At 38.9% G+C, this 9,146-nt stretch overlaps 1 long non-coding RNA gene across 1 annotated transcript; it reads left to right on the top strand.

Moving 5' to 3' along the window:
• The first annotated feature begins 5,339 nt into the window (after positions 1-5,339).
• Positions 5,340-8,599, top strand: LOC131402381 (uncharacterized). The gene is made up of 3 exons (XR_009218611.1): positions 5,340-5,582; positions 6,493-6,554; positions 8,451-8,599. It is a non-coding gene; the product is annotated as an uncharacterized LOC131402381 (long non-coding RNA).
• The last annotated feature ends 547 nt before the right edge of the window (positions 8,600-9,146 follow it).

The following is a 9,146-nucleotide window of genomic DNA, read 5'->3' as shown; positions in this document are numbered from 1 at the left end:
ACAGAGATAGTGGTATGTGGAGCTCTAACTATTATGCTGGAAATTTTGGAGATATTTGTGATTCAAGAGTCCTTAACTGGGGAAAAGGCCGTCACAAGGTTATTGGAATCAGGTCCGACTTGCCCTTCCCCACTGTTGTCTGAGAAAAATGGGACCTTGTCCGATTCACGATGAACCAAAGAAGAACTTCCATGTAAGCTGATTTATAACATTGAAAATTTTCCAAACTCTTAAGTGTCTGTTGATAGGATGCTGGTTAAAGCTATTATAATAAATTCAAATTAAGTACTCTAGACATTAAAAATCAAATCAGAGTCTATTTTTTGAGCAAAAACTAAGTTTAGCTATTATAGGATACCAACGTTGTGAAATGAAATTTTTATGTTTATCTACATAAGAGGAAAATTGGCTGGAAGACAAAGCACCAAAATATTAATAGGGAATATCTTTGAAAGATGAACTTACAGTTGACTCAGTTTTCATTTTTGTCTCTCTTTGCTTACCTGATTTTTCTGCTAAAATGATCATGCAATTTTGGTAATAAGGAAAATTGTTTATTGTTTTACATGACTAGACCATCATCGCTGAAGATTCTATGAAACAGGTGGGAGAAATAAGGGATCAGGTGTGTCTCTGACTTTTGTCAGGAAACAGCGCTCAAATCTCTGGCTACAAGAGGAGTGCTGCTTTTCTGGGGTAAGGGCTTAAACAGCTTATTCCCTCTCCAAGGAGAAAATGATCTAACGTGCAGTTCAAGCCTGCAGATAAACTGCTGAACCTAAAAGACAGTTGTCTTCAGATCACTGTTATCATCTCATCTTCTTTTAGTCTGCTAAGCTGCAGCATCGCCTTATCCATCCTGTGTCATCCATGCGCCCCTGTTGTTGATGGTGGTGGTGGTTGTGTGTGTGTGTATGTGTTTGTGTCGAGGTAAAGGTGAGGGGAGGGAAAAGGTCAAGGAAATAATAATGGCAAAGATGGCATCATAAAATTGAGACTTCACAAGTACTAGCCACCAGACTTAATCTTACATGCACCTTAAAATCCTGTGTCATTAAAATGTGACATTGGTGACAATCCCAACTAAATAAGAATACACCTCTAATTGTTGACTCTGTTTCACTCTTGAGTTTCTGTCCAACTTTTGTGTTTTGCTTTTTTTTTGGCAATACTTTATTTTCTAAAGAATGAAACTCCTAGGAAACAGTCCCTTAATAAACATCGAATCTGATTCCCAAGGGCCAATTATCCACTCTTATAATGGTCTCTCCACGATCAAAAATGTGAAAGGCCGTTGGCTAGAGTGGAAATCTTGGAGTTATGCCAGTGGCACACTGTATTTCCCTAACTGAACTTCTGCACCTGGTTTGGCGGAAACTAAGAGACAGTACTGAAGTCTGCAATGTGCAGGATGGCAAAAAAGGTCAGCCCCAGGCCGACTCCAAGACCCAGAAGGCATTTGTGGATGCCAGCTATTAACCTAAATTATCTTTGTTCTCTCTCAGGACTCTACTGCTTTCTTGCTTTCATTGAGATTCAAAAGTGTTCAACCCAATGTTTGTTGCTGGTGAAGGAAGTGGTTAGGACCTCTTGCATTTCTACAGCACTGGGTTTTCAACACAGTCCTTGTGTGTGATTTTATATTATCCTACAACCATTTGGAGGTAAGAAAGACAAACATTGTCCTCAACCTGTTTCCGATGGAGAAAGTGTGGCATAGAGATGGTAAGTGAACTTCTTAAGTAATGAAGAGAATATCATACAGAGAATGGAGGCCAATGCTATTTGATCTACAGTTAGACAATGGTGAGTTTGAACCTCTGCTCCCATAGATAACAAGAGATGACCTGGGGAGAATATAGAACCTCTCTAGGTTGCTTCTTCCTCAACTTGAAATGGGAATGATAATATTTACATGATATGGCTATTTTGAGAAAATGCAATAAAAGAAATAGAACATCTGAATGACATTTTGTGGGATGCCTTATGTGTGATAAATGCTTAGTAGTGATAGGCATTATTCTAATCAAATCTTCATTTAACTAGATTCTTAATGGCAAAATGAGATAAGGCAGATTGCTTCACTCCTTTATTAATAAATAACTTTATTACAAAATAATGCAAAATGGCATTTTGTCCATTGTTTCCATTATGTAAAAATCATGACCCTTCAAGTGCTTCTGATACTCACTCTTTATAACCAGAAGAGAGGAATCTCACTGTTTCCTCATTTCCTGCGGCCACAGAGGGGCAGCTACAATAGGTAACATTTTTGCAATATTTTGCAGAATATATATGGCTCTTTTGTCTACTTGAATATACTTCTTTTTTTCCCTAAAAATAACACCTTAATCAAATGAGCATGTATAGGTTTTCATTGGAAAGTAAATCTACGATACTTGCATTTGAGTATTCCATGACTCGCTAAAATGGAAGCTGATTTAGATTCAGAAAGGATATGGATTTATAGCTGTTAAGGAAGATAAGAGGTTGCAAAATATTTGTACATAATTTCAAAATTACATGGAATCTAAAGACCAGAATTATCCATCAGTAGTTTCTCCTGGGAAAACCTAAAATGAGACCCCATTACAACTGCTGTTGTGTGTCCACAATGATGCGCGTGCACATTGAAACATGGTGCTGTAATAGCCTCCATGAAGGTTTTTCCCTAGTATGCCAGACTCTATCCGTCCTGCAATCTACCAGCTGGGAGACCAGGGGCAAGTGACTTCCCTTCTTTGAACCTCATTTTCCTGGTCACTAAAATGGCTTTAAGAGTTACTGTATGAAGAGGCCTGCTTCAATGATTAAGTAAGATAACTCCAGTAAACTGCCTATTTCAGTACTCGCCAGAATAAGTGCACAATAAGTGTTGTTTCTATTTCCTCCGACTCAAACACTGATCATAATGTTGGAAATAAGATGACTTCTCTATTGCACACCAGCAATGAAGAACACTTCTTCAGAGGCCTGCAGAAGCAATGCATTAGTGAGTTCAGGACTCAGGGCTTACATAGGGGCTCAATGGATTCAGATCATTTCATCCTTTCCCCAGGTGGTTGGTCAAAGTGAAATGTCAGAAATCATACAAAATGGTATTCAAAGTGTTGTTTCTTCTTCAGTTGAAGATGGTATGTCTTTTATTTCTTTTCAAAAATACTATTTGGAAGAGAAAGTGAAAATGAGGTGAATTTTCTTGTCTTTCTCAGTAATAAAGTCCAAGGACAAAATGTATAGGTGTGAAGAGGGAGGAAAAAAGGAAGAAGACCAGAAAAATAAAAAGGAAAATAAAAGGAAGAGAAAAGAATTAAAAGATATTATATGGAGTGATTTTATTCAAATGAGTACATAATCTCCCAGGTGAACAATTTAGATGCATGTTTTGGCACACATTTTTAAAAATTTTTATTTACTTTATCATATGTTAGAGGATGAATCTCTTTCTTTATAATTTTATCTCATTTGGATTAAATACAAAAGTTTCAATATCACAACTAATGAAATTAAAAGTAATTTAAAAATTAAATCTTATACAAATAAATCTGCCCCCTGAATCATAGCCATCTGCTTCCAGAGATGATGGAGAAAGGGTGTGAGATAGGACAATGGATAAGAAGATATGAAAGGGACTTGGATCTTGGGAAAAGGAGAGGAGATGGAGGGGATTAGAGAGAAAGCTTCATGAGGAGAGAGAAAATGAGTCATAGGTTTGGTGAGGTGATAAAGAAGGAAGAACTAGAAATAGAACTGGTGTTGAAAACAATCTGAGGTGTAAGAAGTCCAATATGAACCTGGGAATTTTGGCTGATGGAAAACCATGGCTTTAAATAGTGACAGGGTGACTCATGACACCTCACTGAGTTGATGTAAAAGAATGAAATAAAGGTCAAGAAATTCTAAATCAAGTCTTATTAAAAATTCTTAGGGTTTTCATCAGAGAACTCTTTTATTCTAGAAGCAGCTGAGATGCAGAGGTTCTCAAGCCTGAGCATCATCGTCATCCCCTGGGGAGCTTGTTCAAACAGATTCCTAGCCCGGGACCCAGACTTAGATTCAGTAGGGCTGGGGTGGAGCCAGGAAATTTGCATTTTTAACAAGCTCCCGGGTGATGCTGATGCTGCTGGTCCAGAGACCACACCTTGAGTAGGACAGTTCAAGAGGATTGCTCCCATGTTTTCCAAAAGAGTTTGAGTCCCTGCTGAAAGAAAAATTTTTTTTTCTAATAACATAAGCTGGCAACACCAATCATGTTCATTGATCATCCATTGAACAAATGTTTACAAAGTGAGTACCACTTGCCGAGTGTCACACTCAGCACATAAAAGGATTCAAGTAACCAAGACTCAAGTTGACTTGAGGCAGCCCAGGGTCTAAACAGAGTTCCTATCCTCTCCTCCACTCTAACGGTTGTTGTGACTGTGAAAATATCTCCACTACTTGTCCCCCAAATGCAACGTGCAATAACATCACAAAGGGTTATGAATCTACCACTGACACGGGATTTATATCATGTCCTGGAAGGGAGAATTTTACAAATGGCACAGAAGATTGCAACGGTAAGTCCAAATAGAGTAACAGCCTTCAAAAATCAGAACAGAGTTAGTTGCAGCAAAATTGAACCAGTTCCTTAGAATATGACGTGAAATTCTGGAGAAAACCTACCGAAGTGAGCAAAGATGCCAGGAAGAAAACAGGTCATAGAACCGAAATGTGACCCCAGGCCTACAATTGATTTTTCTCTTTTATTGGTTGCTTTAAAAAAATAACAGTGAATGTTGAAAGTAGTCCACACCTTAGAGTCTTAACTCATTCTGCAATAACAGCCTAATAGACCAGGGTTTTCAATCAAAGCCCAAGGCCATCCATAGTTGGAAACGTTACTAAGCAGATAGAGAAGCCTGTGCACATTATCAAATTAAAACCCAGGAAACAAATGGGAATCGTAACAGCATAACAGTTGATTTTTCCCATTTATCCAGTCCCTGTCGTAGATGTGGACATTGTATGAACAGGTTAGTCTTCTATTCCCATTTTGATTATCTCTATGATACTGGAGAATTATTGCCTCTGTGCACAGCAGGCTGTTACTGCTAAGAATTCTCCCAAAGAACATACACTCGGATAATTTTTAAGCTCTTAATATCTTAGGAAAATCTCTTATCTCTTCAGTGGAGCTGTCCTTATCAGTGGCTCCCAAACCTGTATGCTGAATGAAATCACCCAGCGTTTTTCTGAAAACATCAGATTCTGAGTCCCAACTTCTCTGAAATTCGTTTTACTGGGTCTGAGATTTACTTTGGGATTTATATTTTCAACAATTATCTCTAAATATTTCTGATGCTGTCAGTCCACAGAAACATCTTGGGCACCACTGCCAATGGATAGGTGGAGCGTATACATTCAGCTGGTTTGATTATGAACTGTTTGCTCCATTCCACAGATGAGGATGAATGCCACTGAATGACCACCCCAAAATTATTGGACCTATCCAATTGGAAGCTACCTTCGTACCCCTCAACCTGGTTTGGCTCCAAGTAAGGGAAAGTCAAACTTCACACATGAAGAGGAAGAACGCACGGGTAAGTATTGATAAATCCCAGTGCCTGCAGACCACCAGGAATGCATATGATGTCCAAAGTGATAGGTTTATTAATGTGCTGCTGCAAAGTGCACCTCCCATTGGGAAGCTTCGGTGTCTCAGTAAGAAGATGCTAGAAGGGGCTTATTGAAGTGTCTGGCCTTATGCCACGTGGCTTTGAGGAAAGCTAAGGAAGCAAGGGTTTCTTCTGTAAATGGTCCTGTCAGGAAATGAGTGCAAGTTGATAACTGGATGTTTTCACTGTCAGGTAGGAGAAGAGACTAATGAAGTTGGGTAAGAGTTGTCTTTGCTTCAGAAGCAGAAGCATCCGTGTCAGCCAGGAGAGTGGAATGTTTGGGAATTTGTCAGGAATGCAAATTTTCAGGCCCCAGCCCAGACCTACTGAATTGAAATCTGTGGGGATGGGACCCAGCAGCGTGTTTGAACAAGCCCTCCAGGCAGTGCTGATGCACACCAGAGTTTGAGAACCACTGCCTTAGCCCAACCTACAACAGTAGTCAAAAAAGGTGGCAGGGGACATGCCATAAAAATCATGTCAAGAATTCTTGCCCACCAATGCTGGTGATAGGTTACACTGTTTTATATAATAAAACAGGGACCGTGGCTAGTATAGGGAATAGTCTATAGAGATGGTATAAGGAGTTTGAGAGAAATATTCAGGAACATTTAAAGGTAAACATTCTTCATTAATGTTACTCTGTTTCCCTGGGTCTCCAAAACATTTTTTTTTTTTTTTTAGAAAACTTGATCCTGTCTCACGTTTAGATACTTGATGCTACAGGAATGTGAGAAGAAAAATGGGGAGACGTTTTTTCATCTTGTAAGGTCGAATAGTTCCTGACCTTGAGGAAGTAACTCTCTCCAGCTTCTCTTCTATTTTTCATTCTTAGAAATCAACCCTAATTCTTCTCAACTTGGCAAAAATAAATTTTCCAGAGACTGTGAAGTCCAGGTGAGTTTCATACCGTCATCATCTTGTGAACTGGGCATGAGAAGGGGCAGACATAGAATATACTTAAGACTCTCGCAACATTTTTCAATATGTTGTGTGGTAGATATTTTTCCAGATACGAATCTAAATGTACCAGCTCTATTTATTCGTTAGATACCCGCTAATTTAAAATGCTACTTTTCAAAATGCAATGTGATAACTAAAACATGGTGCGGTGTGTATAGAAATTCTGTGTACTGTTTTGCAATTTTTTTGTGAATTGGGTGGGGAAGTGACCATTAGCCCTATTGCAGCCCTGGAGCTGGGCATCCCACACACATGAATTTAGTTCTTACACTCTCTGCTCTCTTCGTTTCACCTATTTTCTTATTTCCCTAACAGGAACAACATTTTTAATTAATGCAGCTTTATATCTTTTAATAACTCATAGGTCATGGCATTAAAAATTTTCCTTTTTTTCTGAATCTCAGTTGAGCATGGCTTTCTTTAATACTAAATGTGTTGAATGCCAGAAAATATCCCTCAAGTGGTCAATTCAGATACTAAATCTCTTATAACTGATTTTGATTTTTACATATTGACTTGTTCTGAGAAAACTACTGGCAAATTGTACTAACCATCTATAAATGCATAATTAGCTTTAAGTCAACATCGTGGTCACATGAACTATCAGCCACTCAAAGTCTTGGCTGCCCAAGTTAAATACACATATTTCTATGAAGCCCAGATCTCTGTGGTATAAAGAAAATGTCCAAATTGCCATTCTAGTGTGTGTTTTACTAGCTGACTTTCACAAATTATCAGAATAACAATAAATGGATTTGCTCTGACTTAGTGAGGCTCTCAAATAGGTGTGGAAATGGGAATGCAACACTCTCTTTAAAGGTTTGAAATCCTTTCTAATATTTTAATATCTTTTCATGCTTGGTGATTCTCAAACTTGACCATACATTAGAAACACGTGGAAGGCTGTACAAAATGTACTTATACCTGGGTCTCTGATGAATCAGAATCTCTGAGGTTAGAGCCCTATTGTCTATATAGTTTAACTTGTCAAATGATTCTAATATACAAGGGTGGTTGAGAACCATCACAAATGGCTCCCAGGGTTTCCTCTCAATCGTCTGGCTAGCAGGCCAGATCACTGGAATCCTAGTTCATTTTCGAAGGAAAAGAGAGCACATACAAAATAAGTATCCAAATCACTAGGAGAACAGGAGGTTCGGAGAGATTTTAATAGTTACAACTATTTCCAAAAGAGGGCCTGTGAGTCTGCACTGAGGATACTATGCTTCTCTCTCCTTCCACCCACCCCCTAAAAGTTCCTCAATCTAGAAGCCCACAGACGTATATGTATTTGGCTGAATTCAGTAGGTAAACAGGTGAAAACATATGTTCTTTTCTGGCCCAATACATGAAGTCTCTGATATTTCACCAGATTCTTTTACCATATTGATTAACTCCATTCATTTTACTATTTTTTAATATAGTTGTTGTTTTACTCAATTGGTTAACAATGAATATTTACAGTAAGAGAATAGCAGACAGCAGAAGAGGGAGAACGTGAACAAGAAAAGCAACACATACATGATAAATAGTGACAGAAAGGACAGAATGTGGGACAGGAAGGCAGAGCTGTATTCATCCATAGTTTTTCGAGAAGCGACCCGATAACAGGAGAACAGTTACTTCCTACTAGGTTTGAACAATTGCGTTGATTTCCCAAGCATTCTGTTGCAATGCACCTATCATCTCGATATGTAGGAAGACAAGCATCCCCAAGGAAGGTGTTTCTTTAGTTCCGAAAGCTCTAGAGAAAGGTCTCGGGCACAGAATATTCAGTTTCAGGCACCTTTTTCCATTTTCCTTAGTGACATTTTCTATATATTATGGCAGGGAATAGCTAATTCTTTTGATCTCCTCGCCAACGTTACTGCCTGTGGAACTGCCGGAAATGAAGAAACGGCTGTGATGGTGACTCTGCGTCTTCAGGGTGTTCAATCAGCAGCATACGGTGCAGCTCAGAAACAAAGCACAGAGTGGAAACGGAGGGTAGAGACACAGTTTATGAGTAAGCCCACACCGGTCACTCTTCCTCACAAGGCATCTGCTTGGATGAATGTGTTTCAAAATGGGTTGTCTCTACAAAAAAAAATTCATGGACCACAATGAAAATAAGACCCTTTTAGAACCTACACAGGCCAGAAGTCATGAAGTTTCCACACAGTGTTATTGAATAAAGTAACTTGTGTCCTAGAATAATGAAATCATGGGTGAAAGGATTGTGACTATTTGCTCTCAGTCTAACCACATAGTTAACATTCTTTTTGGGTATTCTCCAGGTTTGTATTTCAATGGGCACCCTCAGCTGCTAAGCTGGAGGACTTATAACTTATCTAGTGCATGGTTTCTTGACTTTGGCAATATTGATATTTGGGGCTGGTTCATTCTTTGTTGTGGGGACTGCCTTGTCTATTATAAAATGATTAGCAGCAAACCTGGTATCCAGATGCCAGAACCAACTTTCTCCTCACCCTGACATATGACAAACCAAGATATCACCAGATATTACCAAATGTCCCCTGGGGGGCA

The sequence above is a fragment of the Diceros bicornis genome, unplaced genomic scaffold (assembly GCF_020826845.1).
Source record: "Diceros bicornis minor isolate mBicDic1 unplaced genomic scaffold, mDicBic1.mat.cur d_74_multi, whole genome shotgun sequence".
Lineage (NCBI taxonomy): Eukaryota > Metazoa > Chordata > Mammalia > Perissodactyla > Rhinocerotidae > Diceros > Diceros bicornis.
Note: the sequence above shows the minus strand (reverse complement) of the source record. Positions and strands in the feature narration are given on the sequence as shown.